We start from the raw sequence: 19,314 nt of genomic DNA on the forward strand, positions 1-19,314 counted from the left end.
AGGTATCAATCCAGTAGGAGGCTACGCGCGAGTCCCTCGCACCTACACAAAACAAATAAATCCTCGCAACCAACGCGATAAGGGGTTGTCAATCCCTACACGGCCACTTACGAGAGTGAGATCTGATAGATATGATAGGATAATATTTTTGGTATTTTTGTGATAATGATGCAAAGTAAAATAAAAGCAAAGTAAAAAAGCAAAGGAAATAACTAAGTATTGGAAGATTAATATGATGAAGATAGACCCGGGGGCCATAGGTTTCACTAGTGGCTTCTCTCGAGAGCATAAGTATTCTACGGTGGGTGAACAAATTACTGTTGAGCAATTGACAAAATTGAGCATAGTTATGAGAATATCTAGGTATGATCATGTATATTGGCATCACGTCCGAGACAAGTAGACCGACTCCTGCCTGCATCTACTACTATTACTCCACTCATCGACCGCTATCCAGCATGCATCCAGAGTATTATGTACATAAAAACAGAGTAACGCCTTAAGCAAGATGACATGATGTAGAGGGATAAATTCATGCAATATGATAAAAACCCCAGCTTGTTATCCTCGATGGCAACAATACAATACGTGCCTTGCTGCCCCTACTGTCACTGGGAAAGGACACCGCAAGGTTGAACCCAAAGCTAAGCACTTCTCCCATTGCAAGAAACCAAACTGATAATTCAAAGAGACTTGCAAAGATAACCAATCATACATAAAACAATTCAGAGAAGATTCAAATATTGTTCATAGATAAACTTGATCATAAACCCACAATTCATCGGTCTCAACAAACACACCGCAAAAGAAGATTACATCGAATAGATCTCCACGAGAGAGGGGGAGAACATTGTATCGAGATCCAAAAAGAGAGAAGAAGCCATCTAGCTAATAACTATGGACCCGAAGGTCTGAGGTAAACTACTCACACTTCATCGGAGGGGCTATGGTGTTGATGTAGAAGCCTCCGTGATCGATGCCCCCTCCGGCGGAGCTCTGGAACAGGCCCCAAGATGGGATCTCGTGGGTACAGAAGGTTGCGGCGTTGGAATTAGGTTTTTGGCTCCGTATCTGATCGTTTGGGGGTACATAGGTATATATAGGAGGAAGGAATACGTCGGTGCAGCAACAAGGGCCCACGAGGGTGGAGGGTGCGCCCTGGGGGGTAGGCGCGCGCCCCCACCTCGTGGCCTCCTTTATTTCTTGACGTAGGATCCAAGTCTCCTGGATCTTGTTCGTTCTGAAAATCACGTTCCCGAAGGTTTCATTCCGTTTGGACTCTGTTTGATATTCCTTTTCTGTGAAACTCTGAAATAGGCAAAAAACAACAATTCTGGGCTGGGACTCCGGTTAATAGGTTAGTCCCAAAAATAATATAAAAGTGAATAATAAAGCCCGATAATGTCCAAAACAGTAGATAATATAGCATGGAGCAATCAAAAATTATAGATACGTTGGAGACATATCAGTACAATATTGATATATGGTTTAAAATTAATTCAGGTCATGTAACCTTGATTCTTATGACTCATACTTGAGTATATCCGGAGTTTTGATAACCCGGCCTGGCTTTGGACGATAAGTCGCCAGTGTGCTTTGATTATGTGCTTGGAGGTTTTGCGCTCTAAGTGTTTGGGATGTTACCCTTACTGCATATGGCGTGGTAAGCCAGCAGTATGAACAAATATCACAGGTATGTTTTTTACTTGTTATGAATATATGAGGTTTCGATAAACCCGCCCTATTTATGGACTATACAGTCACCAGTGGATTTTATATGGGGCATTATGACCCGCCCTGGGGTAAACCGCCTGGGCACATGTTACCTGCTTATGTGCAGAAAAAATTATAACTATGGTCTGCATAATTTGATGATATTATGAAGCAAAAGTGCCAGATCTTCAACAACAGATCGACAGTTCAAAAGTGTTATGCAAGTAAAACATGCATGATGGCATGGCAGATCATTGTTTTTATCTAGCTTATTACAAGGCGCCTGCTGGCCAAAAAGAAGTGTTTGAAGCATACACCATCTCATGTTGCAAATATTAAAGCCGACCCTTAGTTTACTGGTCTTGACCTTGGCGGCTGGAGGATTCTGGGTCATCTTGCACCAGTTCATCTTCTTCTTCTTCTTCACCCATAGGCTGGAAGTCAGATGTGCCCAATTGATCCCAGTCAAAGCTTTGAACACAACCTCATCATCAATAAGTGTTGACGAGTCAATATCAGGGGTAAAGGTGTGCTTACGAATTGGTGGAATAAGATCCTGGACTTCATGAACCGGCGCTTTCACCTTCTTGTTTTCAGCATCATAAACCGCCTAGTACTAGGACAGGTCCGTCTCTTCAGCCAGCTTGCTTGCTAATGGACGCATTCTCCTTACTATTTGGGCAAAGTCAGTAGCACTGAAGGAAGACCCGTCTTCTTTTACGCTTGGGCAGCCACCTACCAATTGTTATGGATCAAGATCTACTTTCCAGGCTTTTACCCGGCTTAGGGCGGTAATGGCGCTGGCTCTCACCGCTAATCGCTTCAACTCGTCAATTCTTTCGGGCATCACTCAAAGTTTCTCTAATACTTCTTTGATGAGTGAAGGAGGCTGCTTTTTATGTGAGGCAGTGGATATGACCCGTTGAGTGCCAGTATATAACTGTTCCACCAAGGTGTATGCAGCTTTGAGTTTTTTGCGCATGTCTTGACCAAGGCTGGAGCTTCTGGGGCCTACATCAGCAAATGAGATTGATAAACAAGATAAGGATTCATATATGTTGCGAAGGGATGGTTGAAGAACAGTGTTGCTTACCAAAGATGGCAGCTGTCATGTTATTGATATGGCGTTTTAAGCCGGACAACTCTTCAGTCACCGGTTTAAGGGCAGCTTCAGCTTCTTCCGCTCTTTTTAATAGAGCCGCCTTCTCAGTATCCCAGCTACTCCTGTCATCTTTCAAGTCCTTCTTCAACTTCTCCATCTCTTCCAAGGTGGTTTTCAATTCTATTTGGGCCCTGGAAGTTGTAGATTGTTGAGTGGATATGTTCCGGCGAAGACCAACAACTTGGGATTCTTTCATGTTTAGCTCAGCCTGCAAATATAACAGATAGGCCATATTATCATCATATTGTTTGAAGTCCCAAGCACAGTACAAGTATTTCACTTGGCACTTGGGGGCTAATGCACATTGTTCTTTTTTGACGACAAGTCTATGATGACCCGGCTAAGCTGCTATGACTATAGCCGATTCATGGGGGCTACAAACTTGGATTTTATTCACAATTATGGTGATAAGTCCCGGCTTATCCAAGCTGATTAAGTCGGCCCTTGGGGCTATAGGTGCAAAATTGATCACTACTATTTGAAGTCCCGACTTTAGCTATGTAGTTTAAGCCGACCCTTGGGAGCTACTCGTTTTGATTCCACAATTACAATATGCCATGATATGAATGAAAGACTACAAAGGTTATTTAAAGTCTATAGCATATTCGATTTTCTCATAGCCAGTAGACTTGGCGGCTGGTAGAGATATATTTATATGGAGAAGATTGTAGTGTTTACCTCAAAACGCTCCTTCATGAGGTTGACCAGGCCGGCTTCAAAGTCATGGCTGGTGTGAAGGCGGTTTAGATAGCCCGAATGAATTTCCTGAGCATTGAACTGGGCATAGCTTTCCAAGTCTAATTTCCACTTGCCTTTGTCAGCAGCAGAAAATTCTTCCTTGGCGCTGTGCTTGGATAAGGTGGTGGGGTTGCCTGGAGCTGTATAAGCCGTCCCAGTGATTGTTACATCTTCAGTTTCTTGAACCGGCTGAGCGGGGTTGTGCGGTTTAGCATTTTCCGGGTCAATTTCCATGGAGTCCATAAGGATATGGTGTTCCTCTGGTGGTGGCTCATCAACCGTGGCCTCAGCAGCTTGGTGAGAAGCTTCTACTGTTTGCTTTTCCGGCTCAGAGGGATTTGAATCTTCGTCCTTTTTTGTTCACCTTTAGCTTCTTGCTGGGCTTGGCCATAGCGCTGAAAATAGAGCACAAGACATGGTTAATATGGCAGTTAAGTACATGATTGAAAGAAAATAGACTTAATGATGACCCACAAGTATAGGGGATCAACTATAGCTCTTTTCGATAAGTAAGAGTGTCGAACCCAACGAGGAGCAGAAGGAAATGACAAGTAGTTTCAGTAAGGTAATGTTTGCAAGTGCTGAAATTGTAAGTAGCAGAGTAGTTTGATAGCAAGATAATTTGTAATGAGCAAGTAACAGTAGTAGTAGCAAAAGTGCAGCAAGGTAGCCCAATCCTTTTGAGGCAAAGGACAGGCCAAAACGGTCTCCTATGATAAGCAAAGCGTTCTTGAGGGTACACGGGAATTTCATCTAGTCACTTTCACCATGTTTGTTCGATTTGTGTTCGCTACTTTGATAATTTGATATGTGGGTGGACCAGTGCTTAGGTGCTGTTCTTACTTGAACAAACCTCCTACTTATGGTTAAACCTCCCGCAAGCATCCGCAACTATGAGAAAAGTATTAAGTAAATTCTAACCATAGCATTAAACTTTTGGATCCAATCGGTCCCTTACGGAATACCGCATTAACTGGGGTTTAATCTTCTGTCACTCTCACAACCCATCATCTAATTGCTACTCCACAATGCATTCCCTTAGGCCCAAGTATGGTGAAGTGTCATGTAGTCGACGTTCACATGACACCACTAAGGGAATCACAACATACATACTATCAAAATATCGAACACATATCAAATTCACATGATTACTTGCAACATGATTTCTCCTGTGACCTCAAGAACAAAAGTAACTACTCACAAATTATAATCATGCTCAAGATCAGAGGGGTATTAAATAGCATATTGGATCTGAACATATAAACTTCCACCAAATAAACCATATAGTAATCAACTACAAGATGTAATCAACACTACTAGTCACCCACAAGCACCAATCTATAGTTCCAGTGACAAGATTGAACACAAGAGATGAACTAGGGTTTGAGATGAGATGGTGCTATTGAAGATGTTGATAGAGATTGCCCTCCCCAAGATGGGAGAGTTGTTGGTGATGATGATGACGATGATTTCCCCCTTCCGGGGGGAAGTTCCCCCGGCGGAATCGCTCCGCCGGAGGGCAAAAGTGCTCCTGCCCAAGTTCCGCCTCGAGACGGCGCTCCGTCCTGAAAGTCCTCTCCTTATTTTTTTTCTTGGTCAAAATGACCTATATACTAGAAGATGGCCACCGGAGGTGGGCCTGGGTGAGCACAACCCACCAGGGCGCGCCTGGGCTGCCTGCGCGCCCAGGTGGGTTGTGCCCACCTGGTGGGCCCCGTCTGGTAGTTATTTGCTCCAATATTCCTCAAATATTCCATAAAAATCTCTGTGAAGTTTCAGCTTGTTTAGAGTTGTGCAGAATAGGTGGCCTGATGTAGCTTTTCCAGGTCCAGATTTCCAGCTGCCGGAATTCTCCCTCTTTGTGTATACCTTGCAAATTATGAGAGAAAAGGCATTAGAATTACTCCAAAAAGCATTATTATGGATAAAAACATCATAAATAACAGTAAGAAAACATGATGCAAAATGGACGTATCAACTCCCCCAAGCTTAGACCTCTCTTGTCCTCAAGCGAAAACCGAAATCGAAAAGCATGTCCACATGCTTTGAGAGAGAGGTGTCGATAAAAACAAAATACAGACATAAAAGCATCATGTAGATTATTATAACAGCAACAAATTTAAACAAAAGACTTTTGTCATAGAACTTTTATCATATACTTCTCATGAATAAGTAAGAGTTCATCACACAATTGAAGTATAAAGCAAAAACCCTATTGGAAACCAACAAACTATGTTCTCAGTCAACTTTGCAACTAAAATTCATCATCTTTTCAGGAAGGGTCACGTATCGGAGCCTTTAGGCAAGTCCACATACTCAACCATCATATAGTCTTCTATGATTGCTAACACACACCGCATACACATGAGCAAAACGTTTCAACCGGACACATAGAAAGATAGGGGCTTATAGTTTCACCTCCCAATGTATTCACCTCAAGGGTGATGCCAACAATAATAACTCATGCTATCTATATTCAACTGGACATATGTGCCTAGATCTTTCCTCACCACATGATGCTTGCCAAAGGAGAAAAATAAAAAAGGATAGAAGGAAAACTTTGACTCTTTGCATAAAAGTAAATACATAAAAGTAAAAGATAGGCCCTTCGCGGAGGGAAGCAGAGGTTGCCATGCGCTTATTTGTTTGTATGTTCAACCCCTTAGTGCAAAAGAACGTCATGTTGCATTGCCCCTTGTGATAGCGACCTTTATTATGCAGTCTGTCGCTTTTATTCTTCACCATCACAAGTTCGTGCAACGCTCAATTTTCTCTTACACCAAATGATCTCACACGTTTAGAAGCAATTTTTATTGCCTTTTTGCACCAATGACAACTTACTTGAGGGATCTTGCTCAATCCCTAGGTAGGTATGGTTGACACTTGAAAATAAGATCTGGGTTTAAGGGTTTTTGGATGCACAAGTAGTATCTCTACTTAGTGCGGAATTTTTGGCTATCAAAGATAGGGGGCAAGCATCACATGTTGAAGGATCTATGACAATATGACTTCTATGTGAATTTAAACAAAAATAAACCATTAAGTTGTCTTCCTTGTCCAACGTCAACAATTTTGGCATAATATTTTGATGAGGGCTCACAATCACAAAAGATTTCTAGGATAGTATATTTATATGTGAATCTTCTCTTCCCTTATTAATTATTTCATGAGTTGCATCATTGACTAATGCTATGTTTGTCAATCTCTAATAGAATTTTCTACTTATACTTTTCCTTGTGTGGTGCCATCACCTACCATACGATTAGTATATGATATTCTTGATTATTTCTTTCTTTTTTATTTAATTCCTTTCACTTTTTCTTCCTTATTTCTTTTCTTTTATTTGCAACACGAAAGTAAGAAAGCAAAAACTCAACCTAACTTTATTATATATCTTGCACACGATTACAAGGATAGATCACTAAGCAAACTATTAAAGAAGAAAGGATCGAACTAAAACTTTTATTAATCTAAAGCAAAAGATCAAACTAAAATAAGTAAAGGTAAAAAGATATTGGGATGATACGTGATGTCGCTTGAAGCTACGTCAGTATTTCCCCGAAGAGGAAGGGATGGTGCAGCAAGCGGCGGTAGGTATTTCCCTCATATATGAAACCAAGGTTATCGAACCAGTAGGAGAACCAAGCAACACAACATAAACAGCCCCTGCACACTAATAACAACACCTCGCAACCCGACGTGTTAAAGGGGTTGTCAATCCCTTTCGGGTAACGGCGCCAGAAACGGCGAGTGGACGGGAGAAAGTTGTAATAGATTGAATAAATAGATCGTAAATAAAATAAAACGCAGCAAAGTATTTTTGTATTTTTAGTTTAATAGATCTGAAAATAAATGCAAGAGAAAAGTAGATCGCAAAGGAAAATATATGAGAAAGAGACCCGGGGGCCATAGGTTTCACTAGTGGCTTCTCTCGAGAAAAATAGCAAACGGTGGGTGAACAAATTACTGTTGGGCAATTGATAGAACTTCGAATAATCATGACAATATCCAGGCAATGATCATTATATAGGCATCACGTCCAAGATTAGTAAACCGACTCCTGCCTGCATCTACTACTATTACTCCACACATCGACCGCTATCCAACATGCATCTAGTGTATTAAGTTCATGGAAAATGGAGTAATGCAATAAGAACGATGACATGATGTAGACAAGATCAATCTATGTAGAGATAGACCCCATCGTTTTATCCTTAGTAGCAACGATACATATGTGTCGGTTCCCCTTCTGTCACTGGGATCAAGCACCGTAAGACCGAACCCACTACAAAGCACCTCTTCCAATTGCAATATAAATAGATCAAGTTGGCCAAACAAAACCCAAATATCAGAGCAGAAATAAGAGGCTATAAGCAGTCATGCATATAAGAGATCAAAGCAACTCAAATAAGTTTCATGGATATAAAAAGATATAACTGATCATGAGCTCAAAGTTCATCAGATCCCAACAAACACACCGCAAAAAGAGTTACATCATATGGATCTCCAAGAGACCATTGTATTGAGAATTCAGCGAGAGAGAGGAAGCCATCTAGCTACTAACTACGGACCCGAAGGTCTACAAAGAACTACTCACGCATCATCGGAGAGGCACCAATGGAGGTGGTGAACCCCATCCGAGATGGTGTCTAGATTGGATCTGGTGGTTCTGGACTCTGCGGCGGCTCGATGAATATTTTGTCTCCCCTAGGGATTTGGGAATATTGGGGTATTTATAGAGCAAAGAGGCGGTCCGAGGGGCACCCGAGGTGGGCACAACCCACCAGGGCGTGCCTGGGCCTCCTGGAGCGCCCCTGTGGGTTGTGCCCCCCTCGAGGCACCCCCCAGGCGCAGCCAGGGCCCATTATGTTCCTTCTGATTCATAAAAATCTCTGTGAAGTTTCGTTGCATGTGGACTCCGTCTGATATTGATTTCCTACGATGTAAAAAACATGCAGAAAATAACAACTGGCACTTGGCACTATGTCAATAGGTTAGTACCAAAAAATGATATAAAATGACTATAAAACGATTATAAAACATCCAAGATTGATAATATAACAACATGGAACAATCAAAAATTATAGATACGTTGGAGACGTATCAGCATCCCCAAGCTTAACTCCTACTCGTTCTCATGTAGCTAAGTGATAAAAACAGAATTTTTGATGTGGAATGCTGCCTAACATGTCATATCATATTATTTTCTTTATAGCATGGACATTTGGACTTTTATGTGATTCAAAGCAATAGTCTAGTTTTGACATGATAATTTAAATACTCAAGCATATCAACAAGCAACCATGTCTTTCAAAATATCAACGCTAAAATAAGTTATCCCTAGCCCATCATGCTCAACCATTGATCCATTCATGAAACACACTCGCATATTAGCTACACCCAATACTTAAGTACGATCATATTGCTTCCTAGTTGGTGCTTTTATAAGAGAAAATGGAGACTCAAATTCAAAAATAAAAATTGCATAAAGTAAAAGAAAGGCCCTTCGCAGAGGGAAGTAGGGATTCGTAGAGGTGCCAGAGCTCAAAGCAAAAAAATAGAGATAAAAACATTTTGGGAGGTGTATCCATCCCACCAACGAAAACGACTTAGAGTTCCCAACACTTTCCATGCTAGATATATCATAGGCTGTTCCCAAACAGAAAATAAAGTTTATTCCTTTTTCCACCATACTTTCACTTTCCATGGCTAGCCGTATCCACGGTTGCCCCCCATACCAACACTTTCCAAGGAATTTATTATTTGACAAAACAAAGTAAATTCATTTTTTTCATTTCGGGATTGGGCATCCCTAAAACCTTTACCTTACTCTCGTGCAATGACAAGTGACTAAACACTCATCGTAAGAATAACACATCCATCATGGAAAGTATTAGCCACCCCTCACCGCTCCGCGAGCAAAACGAACACACAAAAGAGAAGTTTATTTTGAAAATTAGAGATGGCACATGCAAATTTGCTTAGAACGACAAAAGAATACCGCATATAGGTAGATATAGTGGACTCATGTGGCAAAACTGGTTTAAAGGATTTTGGATGCACAAGTAGAGATCATACTTAGTGCAAATTGAAGGCTAGCAAAAGATTGAGAAGCGACCAACCAAGAAACAAATAATCTCATAAGCAACCATTAAGCAGAATTAACACCGAGTAATGCACCACAAGTAGGATATAATTTCATTGCATGACTATTGACTTCCGTGCTTGCATAGGGAATCACAAACCTTAACACCAATATTCTTACTAAAGCATAATTACTCATCAACACAACTCACATATCACATCATCATATCTCAAAACTATTACTAAGAATCTAGTTTATTTTGTCTAATGATCTTCATGAAAGTTTTTATTATATCCTTCTTGGATATCTATCACTTTGGGACTAATTTTCATGTGTTGCTTTTCATAAGCTCACACAAATATAAGTGAAGATCATGATCATAACTTTTCTTTCTCTCAAAACAATTTAAGTGAAGCAAGAGAGAATTTCTTGAAAATTTACTAACTCTCAAATAAATCTAAGTGAAGCAAGAGAGCTTTTCTTCAAAAATACTAAAGCACACCGTGCTCAAAAAGATATAAGTGAAGCACTAGAGCTAGTCCATAGCTCATAAAAGATTTAAGTGAAGCATAGAGAGCAATTCTAACAAGTCATGACATAATTTTGGCTTTCTCAAATAGGTGTGTCCAGAAAGGATTGATGACTTAAAACACAAAATAAAACAAGCAAAGACTCATATCATACAAGACGCTCCAAGCAAAACACATAGTATGTGACGAATAAAAATATAGCTTCGAGTAAAATACCGATGGTCGTTGGAAGAAAGAGGGGATGCCACTCGGGGGTATCCCCAAGCTTAGTTGGTTTCTCATTTTGGATAATAGCTTGGGATGCCGGGGCATCCCCAAGGTTAGGCTCTTCTATCCTTCCTTCATCCATCGTCAGATAACCCAAAACTTGAAAACTTCAATCACACAAAACTCAACAAAACCTTCGTGAGATCCGTTAGTATAAGAAAGCAAACCACTACTATAAGTACTGTATCAAACCAATTCATATTTTGTTTTTGTATAATATCTACTGTATTCCAACTTTTCTATGGAAAAAACTCATCAAAGAAAACCATAGAGCCATCAAAATAAGCACACAACACAAAGAAAACAAAATCTGTCAAAACAGAACAATCTGTAGCAATCTAACTATTTCGAATACTTCTGTCACTCCAAAAATTCTGAAAAATTAGGACGACCTGTGTAATTTATATATTAATCTTCGGCAAAAAGAATCAGGGTAAAAGCACATTTTTGTGATTTATGAAAATTATTTTCATGAGTTCATAAGTTTCAGTTTTTCAGCAAGATCAAACAACTATCACCCAAGAAGATCCTAAAGGCTTTACTTGGCAAAAAAACTAATTAAAACACAAAAAAACACAATCATAACAGTAGCATAATCGTGCAAACACACAAGAATAGAAAGAAAAAAGCAAAAATAAATTTTATTTATTGGGTTGCCTCCCAACCAGCGCTATAGTTTTACGCCCTTAGCTAGGCATAAAGCAAGGATCTAACTATTGTCATCTTTGGTTCGAGATCCATAAGATGCCCTCATGATCGATTCATAAGGTGGCTTAATTCTTTTTCTAGGAAAGTGTTCCATACCCTTCCTCAAGGGAAATTGGAACTTATTATTGCCTTCTTTCATATCAATCACGGCACCGATAGTGCGTACAAACGGTCTACCGGGAATAATGGGACAAGACGGATTGCAATCAATATCAAGAACAATAAAATATATGGGCACATAATTCCTATTTGCAAGAATAAGAACATCATTAATTATTCCCATAGGCTTTTTAATAGTGGAATCCGCCAAGTGCAAATTCAGAGAACACGATTCAATATCGGTAAGACCAAGCACATCACATAAAGATTTCGGAATTGTAGAAACACTAGCACCCAAGTCACTCATAATTTTAATCTTGACTTTGATAGTAGGTTCCCATTCATCATGAAATTTTCTAGGACTTGAAACTTCTAATTCCAATTTTTCTTCAAAAGCTTTCATCATAGCAGCAACAATATGTTTAGTAAAAGCTTTATTTTGTTCATAGGCATGGGGTGAATTTATCACGGATTGCACCAAAGAAATACAATCAATCAATGAGAAACTATCATAATTAGAGTCTTTGTACTCCAAAAGAGTGGGCACATCACCAGTTAAAGTTTTGACCTCTCCAAACCCACTTTTATCAATTTTCTCAACAAGATTTCCACCCTCCAAAATATTGGGACGCCTTCTACCTAAAGTTGACTCTTCTCCAGTCCCTTTTTCATCAATCTTAAATTTACTTAACAAGGAATCAATAGAAGAAGCACCCATCATTTTAAGATCTTCATCACTCTAACGAAAGTAATCACTAGAGAACGCTTTTTCTAAAAGTTCTCTTTTAGCTCTAAGCATAGCGGTTCTTTTCTTACTTTCATCCATAGAAACATAAAGAGCTTTAATTTATTCATCAACCTTAGGCACAAAAATTTTCATCTTGAGATTTTCCACATCATGAGCAATTCTATCAACACTTCTAGACGAATCATCAATCTTATTCTACTTTTCTTCTATGGAAGTGTTGAAAACCTTTTGCGTGTTGATAAATTCCTTAATATTATTCTCAAGATCAGAGGTGTTCCTATTATTATTGTAAGATTGATTTCCATAGGAGTTACCATAATTGTTAAAGGAATTACTAGGAAAAGGCCTAGGATTAAAATTACCTCTATAAGCATTGTTATTGAAATTATTTCGAGAGATAAAATTCACATCTATGGCATCACTATTTTGCTCAATCAAAGTAGACAAAGGCATATCATTAAAATCAATAGGAGCACTTTTACTAGCAACCAAGTTCATAAGAGCATCAACTTTTTCACTCAAAGAAGAAATTTCTTCAATCGAATTAATTTTTTACTAGTAGGAGCTCTTTCGGTATGCCATTGTGAATAATTTCCCATGATATTATCAAGCAATTTGGTGGATTCACCCAAAGTAATTTCCATAAAAGTAACACCCGCGGCGGAATCTAAAAGATTACGAGAAACAAAATTCAACCCCGCATAAAAATTTTGTATGATCATCCAAAGATTTAACCCATGAGTTGGGCAATTCCTTAGCATCATTTTCATCCTTTCCAAAGATTGTGCAACATGCTCATGTTCAAGTTGCTTGAAATTCATGATGTGGGTTCTAAGGGAAATAATTTTTGCGGGCGGAAAATACTTAGTGATAAAAGCATCTTTGCACTTATTCCAAGAATCGGTACTATTGCGAGGCAAAGAAGAGAACCAAATTTTTGCAGAATCACGCAAAGAAAACGGAAATAACTTCATCTTCACAACATCATTGTCCACATCTTTTTTTCTTTTGCATATCACATAATTCCATGAAGGTATTAAGATGGGACGCGGCATCCTCATTAGGAGTACCGGAAAATTGATCTTTCATAACAAGATTCAGCAAAGCAGTATTAATATCACAAGACTCCGCACTAGTGGCGGGAGGAGCAATAGGAGTGCCAATAAAATCATTGTTGTTGGTATTTGAGAAATCACATAACTTGGTGTTCTCTTGAATCATGATGACTACACAACAAGATTGCCCTAAAAAACAGATCTGGCAAGAAAAACGGCGAACGAAAAAAAAGAGCGAATGAAACGGCAAATTTTTGTGAAGTGGGGGAGAAGAAAATGAGAGGCAAATGGCAAATAATGTAAATTGCGAGGATATGAGATTTGTGATTAGGAACCTAGTATATGTTGAAGATCCTCCCCGGCAACAGCGCCAGAAATTCCTTTTGATGTCGCTTGAAGCTACGTCGGTATTTCCCCAAAGAGGAAGGGCTGATGCAGCACAGTAGGAGTAGGTATTTCCCTCGAATATGAAACCAAGGTTATCGAACTAGTAGGAGAACCAAGCAACACAACGTAAACTGCCCCTGCACACAAATAACAACACCTCGCAACCCGACGTGTTAAAGGGGTTGTCAATCCCTCCCCGGCAACGGCGCCAGAAATTTCTTTTGATGTCGTTTGAAGCTATGTAAGTATTTCCCCAAAGAGGAAGGGATGATGCAGCACAGCGGCTGTAGGTATTTCCCTCGGATATGAAACCAAGGTTATCGAACTAGTAGGAGAACCAAGCAACACAACGTAAACAGCCCCTGCACACAAATAACAACACCTCGCAACCTGATACGTCTCCAACGTATCTATAATTTATGAAGTATTCATGCCAATATTTCATCATTCTTGGATGTTTTACAATCATTTTATAGCAACTTTATATCATTTTTTGGCACTAACCTATTGACCTGGTGCCCAATGCCAGTTGTTGTTTTGCTTGTTTTTTACATCGCAGGAAATCAATATCAAACGGAGTCCAATCACCTTGAAACTTTTTGTGGAATTTATATGGACCAGAACACCTAGGGTGGGCTAGAGCTACACCTGGGGGTGCCTCGAGGGGGCCACAACCCACCAGGGTGCGCGAGGTCCCCCTGGCGCGCCCAGGTGGGTTGTGCCCACCTCAGTGGCCTCCCGTACCCCCTCTTTGCACTATAAATTCCCAAATATTCTGAAACCCTTCGAGGTTAACCTAGATCAGAAGTTTCGCTGCTGCAAGGTCTCTGTATCCGCGAAAACCAATCTAGACCCCATTCCGGCACCCTACCGAAGGGGGGAATCATCTCCGGTGGCCATCTTCATCATCCTGGCGGCCACCACGATGTGGAGGGAGTAGTCCACCCTCGGGGATGAGGGTTTGTACCAGTACCTATGTGTTTAATCTCTCTCTTTCTCTCGTGATCTATAACATGGGCTTTGTTAATATAGTCGGATCATATGATGTTTCTCCCCTCCATACTCTTGTTGTGATGAATTGAGTCTTTACCCTTTGAAGTTTTTTCTTGTCGGATCGAATATTCAGATATGTGAACACATGATGTATGTCTTGCGGTATGAAGACTTGAGGTGACAATGGGGTATCATATTGATTCACTTGATGTATGTTATGGCACTCAACTCGCGGATTCCCGAGGTGACATTGGGGTAATTTTTGCATAGGGGTTAATGCACGTTTTTATTATCTATTCTCCGATAGAAACTTTGGGGTCTCTCTGTAGTTCTTTGTGTGGATTGAGCATTATGAATATGAATTTGCTTTGGTGTTATTTTATTACGAACTCTTGATTAGATCGATCAGAAAGAATAGCTTGTGTTATTTTAGTACGAACTCTAGGATAGATCGAACGGAAAGAATTGCTTTGAGGTGGTTTCGTATGCTACAAACAATTTCTATCTTTTGTTCTCTGCTAATAGGAACTCGGGAGTGATTCTTTATTGCACTTTGAGGGATAATCATATGATCCAACTATGTTAGCACTGTTGGGAGATTGCACTAGCGAAAGTACGGACCCTAGGCCTCATTTTTAAGCATTGCAATACCGTTTTTGTGCCCGTTTACTATTTGCTACCTTGTTGTTTTTATTTATTCAGATTATAAAAATATATTTCTACCATCAATATTACACTTTTATCACCATCTCTTCGCCGAACTAGTGCACCTATACAATTTGCCATTTTATTGGGTGTGTTGGGGACACAAGAGATTTCTTGTATTTGGTTGCAGGGTCATTCGAGAGAGACTATCTTCATCCTACGCCTCCCATGGATTGAGGGAAAATTGCTACTGTCCTACAAAACTCTGCTCTTGGAGGCCCAACACGTGTCTACAAGAATAAATTTGCGTAGTAGACATCAAGCTCTTTTCTGGCGCCGTTGCCGGGGAGGTGAGTGCTTGAAGGTATATCTTTAGATCTTGCAATTGAATCTTTTAGTTTCTTGTTTTATCACTAGTTTGGTTTATAAAAGAAAACTACACAAAAAATGGAATTGAGGTTGCATCATATTATTGATCATCTTTATAATATCTTTATTGAAATTGATGGTTCGGAAAATTGTGCTCAATTGTTAGAAAAAGAAGAAGTCAATAAAATGCTTGGCACAAAATATTTGAATGATGAGCATGATTGCAATGTTGTTAGTGTGAATTCTTTGAATATCCAAAAGGCTAATGATGATTGCACAAGTCATGACAAAAATGTTTCTTGTAAGCATGTCAATTTTTGTGGAGTGAATTGGGAGTGCAATTGCACATCAAAAAGGGAAGATATATTTTGTAAGAAGCATAAATATTAATAAATGAAAAAGTTGCAAGAGAGGCTAGATGATTGTGCTGAAAGATTTAATTTTTTCGCCATCCTTGTGAACTTCGCAATGAACATGGTCATTTAAATCTCCAATGCAAATTCTTTCATGGTCAAATCGTGTCCAAAAATTGTGATAACTTGATTACCCTTGAGCATCATAAATAGCTTAGTCTTCTTTTGGGGTATGAACAAATGAAACGTATAACTAAGGGTATTCCAAAATTTAATCTCAAGAGATTTCTTGATTTTGATCTAGAGGAAATTTATATGTTTTGTGCGGTAGTTTGCATTCAGAATGCTTATATTGCCAACTATCTAAAGACAAGAGAACAAATAGAATATGAAGAGAGTACTAATGAAAGGGAAAATATTTCCCAATACCCTCCTAGTGTTTATTATGATGAATTAGGTAACGAGGAGGAACATCCTATCCAATTAATCTCTTCAACAAGGAGCTCGAAAAAATTAATTGAACCCACACATGATGTGGTGAAGAACAAGAAAAGAAGAAAGAATAGAGGTAAAAAGGTATCTCTCCCAAATAATGTTGCTCCTATTATTGTTGTGCCCCATGAAAATGAATCAAAAATTATTGTGGAGGATGATGATCTTGATGATGATATTGCTTCTATGTCTTATGGCACAATGTTCGAGAGCAGTATTGATGATGATTTTGTTATGCCTATTGCTTGTTGTGATGATTATGATTGGGAAGATAATTATACTTCTTATAATCTTGGAAATCTTTTTGGCACTTGATTGAAAGAATATGATAATAATGTTTGCTATACTATTGGTGCCATTCATGGTATTGATAAGAATGATTGTGATGATATGCAAAACCACAAGCTTGGGGATGCTATGTTTAATGAGTATGAAATGTTTGAAGATTTATTTTCTGTAAATAATGCTTGTCCTAAGTTTCGGGGTGCTTTGCTTAATGAATATGATCCTTTGATTCCTTCTACTTTCGATAAGAATTATGATGATAGCATGCCTCCTATTTCTGATGATTGCATTGATGAAAGTGGGTTTGGAAGAATGTCAACTCTAGGTAGTAGTGATCCCACTATTTTTGAGGGTGTTGAATCTTATTATAATACTGATGAAAGTGGATTTGGAGAGGTCATGACTTTATTTAGTGATACATCCACTATTTTGGAAGAGGTTTCAATTGACTACAACAATAAAGTTGCTATCTATGATGATTATTATGATGACATGTATGCCATAAAGAGTAATAATTTTTCTATGCTTGTGCATCATGAAAAGAGTGTTGTATGTGCTAGTTATATTGTTGAATCCATTTATGATGCCTCTGAAAATTATTATGAGAGGGGAACTTATGCTCTTACATATCTCAATAATATCAAGTTTCTTCTCTATGTGTTGATTGTTTTGAAGTTGTACTTGTTTTGCCTTCCTATGTTAGTTGGTTCTTGTTTTCATGGGTTGCTTGCTCACAAAATCCCTATGCATAGGAAGTGGGTTAAACTTAAATGTGTTTGACATGTGTTTCATGATGCTCTCTTCATGTTTCAATTCTTATCTTTTTTGTGAGCATCATCGAAATCATCATGCCTAGCTAAAACGCATAAAAGAAAAACGCTTGTTGGGAGATAACCCAACACTTTTACCTACTGTTTTTGTGTGTTCACATGATTATGCTACTGTGGTAATCATGTTTTGTTGCTTTTGTTTCAATAAAGTGCCAAGTAATGCCTTTGGGATAGTGTGGATGATAGTTGACTTGAATCTGTGCAAAAACAGAAGCTTTTGCGCTCAGTCCAGGAAATTTGAAAATTCACTGGAATGTGCTTTTGATCTGAATTTTTTTATAGGTGATAGGTATACAAATTCTCTACGTTTTCCTAATTTTTCAGAATTTTTGGAGTAGCCGAAGTATGGTTGGAGTACAAATTACTACAAACTGTTCTGTTTTTGACAGATTCTGTTTTCAATGCATAGTTTGCTTGTTTTCTAGTTTCTTTGGCATATATTACTCAATATAAATTGTGGAAATGATATGGTACAGTAGGAATTGTGTGGAAACAATGATGAATCTTGTCTTTGACAGTACCAAAGTGAAATGGTTTGCTCTTTATCATACTAACCTATCTCACGAAGTTCCGTTAAGTTTTGTGTGATTGAAGTTTTCAAGTTTTTGGGTGAGACGTCGATATGAGGAGAATAAGGAGCGACAAGACCCTAAGCTTGGGGATTCCCAAGGCACCCCCAAGGAAATATTCAAGGAAGATCCAAGCAACTAAGCTTGGGGATGCCCCGGAAGGCATCCCCTCTTTCGTCTTGAACATTATCGGTAACCTCACTTGGAGCTATGTTTTCATTCATCTCATGATATGAGTTTTACTTGGAGCGTCATTTTATTTTGTTAGGATTTTCTTGCTGTTAATTATAATAAAGTTTTGCATCTTTCGTGTCAATAAAAGTGGCATTGATAGCCTTTGCCATGCTTATTTTACAAGTCTACATGTTGCTATTTGAAAACAGAAAGTTTATTGTTGTTGCAAAAATTCCCCAGAAAATTCAGATTGTGATAAAATGTTGAAACTTTTTGCAAAATAAGCTCTGATAAATTTTCTGCAGTGTGTTAAATTTTCATAATTTTTGGAGTTAGGGAAGTATGATGAATCTTGCATTCTTTACAGACTGTACTGTTTTGGCAGATTGCTGTTATATTTGCATGGTTTACATATGTTTGCTTGTTTAACGATTCTATTTGAGGATAGGGGTATTACATATGCAGAGCCATTTAGTATGCAATGTGGAATAATAATTTTAGTGATTTGCTACAGTAGAGAATGATAAGGTTTTTGCATTGGTTTATACTAACCTGTTTCACGAGTTCTTGTTGAGTTTTGTGTGGATGAAGCTTTTGAGATTTAGGAAAATCGTGATATGAGAGGAATTAAGGAGACACAAAAGCTCATGCTTGGGGATTCCCAAGGCATCCCAAGATAATATTTCAACAAGTCTCAAGCATCTAAGCTTGGGGATGCCCCGGTAGGCATCCCACCTTTCTTCTTCAACAATTATCGGTTAGTATCGGTTGAACATAAGTTTTTGCTTATTCACATGAAGTGTGCTATTCTTGGAATGTCATTTTATTTTGTTTTTGCTTTCTATTTAATTAAAATACTTAGAACTGAAACTTTTAAATAAGAGAGAGTCCTCACATATCTATCTATTTACTTAACTACTCGCATGATCTTCACTTATATCTTTTTGGAGTAGTTTATCATTTACTCTTGTGCTTCACTTATATCCTATGAGTAAATTGTTGAATAAATTGAATGTCATGAAGTTGAAATAATATCATGCCTAGTGGTAGCTTCACGTTGGGTTTAGAAACAGAAATCTTTTGAGGCTTGACAATCACAATTTTTGTCATAC

The sequence above is a fragment of the Aegilops tauschii genome, chromosome 1, assembly GCF_002575655.3.
Source record: "Aegilops tauschii subsp. strangulata cultivar AL8/78 chromosome 1, Aet v6.0, whole genome shotgun sequence".
In the NCBI taxonomy this organism is placed as follows: Eukaryota; Viridiplantae; Streptophyta; class Magnoliopsida; order Poales; family Poaceae; genus Aegilops; species Aegilops tauschii.